Here is a 991-nt window from a genome sequence, read left to right as displayed (position 1 = left end):
TATTGCACTGCAATTTGAAACGATCAGGTTCAAGTCTCAAATTCCCAGACACTGGGTAAAAGGAGGCTAAGACTGTTACAGAAATGATAAGCTTGGTCTCATAGGAAGAGAATTTGCCCATCTTACCTTTCAATACCTTTTGTTGGTGGACTTTTTCCCCTTCTGTGAAAATCCAAAAAGTTACCTACCTCTCAAAGACAGCATGGTAAATAAAAAGAAAACCCAACGTATTTGAAGTGATAAGTAGCTGATACATAAACACTATTGGGTAATTCATCTTGAAGAATAAACATGCATTTACTCTCTTTGCATAGGAGGCATGTGGGGGGAACTGTGTGAAATGGCAAGAGGGAATCCAGAAGTAGGTTACTCAAAGTCTGGGTGAAATAAACATGAATCTTAAGCACAATATTTCAGAGTACAAATTAGATAGTAGGAAAATAAAACAAGACAGAGAGGGTAAGAGATTCAAGAAGAACACGTTGGAACACTTGACAGGAGAAGCAACCACTTTCTTTATTTATATCCTCCTGAAACAGAATTCCTCACAGGGGCTCCACATTCTTCAGGCTCAGACATGATTAAATACCATATCTTTTTAAATGTTTTACTATTCCAAGCAGAGAAATATATAAATAACTCCTTTCTAGCTACCACTCCTCAACCTGGAATTTAAGCTTTAGTGCCTTCTGGGTTTCACTCTGCTTTGACCAGACTCCACAGAAGAGGAAGAAGAAGAAGAACAACAACAACAACAACAACAAAGCTGCCTTGCTGAGCAGCCTAGGAATCTGCATGCAGAAGAAAGGAAATCAACATTGAGGAGCATGTGAAGGAAGCAGGAGTAAAATGGAGCATGGGTTTTGTTTATTGACTTTTGGTTTCTGTTGTTGTGTTGTTTGCTCTGGCATAGTTTAAGAATCAACAATGACATTGTAGCCACCTGGTAAACCAAAGGAAGTTGGGACCAATTCCTACCTAGAACTAAAGT

The sequence above is a fragment of the Tupaia chinensis genome, unplaced genomic scaffold (assembly GCF_000334495.1).
Source record: "Tupaia chinensis unplaced genomic scaffold, TupChi_1.0 Scaffold147123_1, whole genome shotgun sequence".
In the NCBI taxonomy this organism is placed as follows: domain Eukaryota; kingdom Metazoa; phylum Chordata; class Mammalia; order Scandentia; family Tupaiidae; genus Tupaia; species Tupaia belangeri.
The sequence above is the reverse complement of the archived record's forward strand: the minus strand, read 5'-3'. Positions refer to the sequence as shown.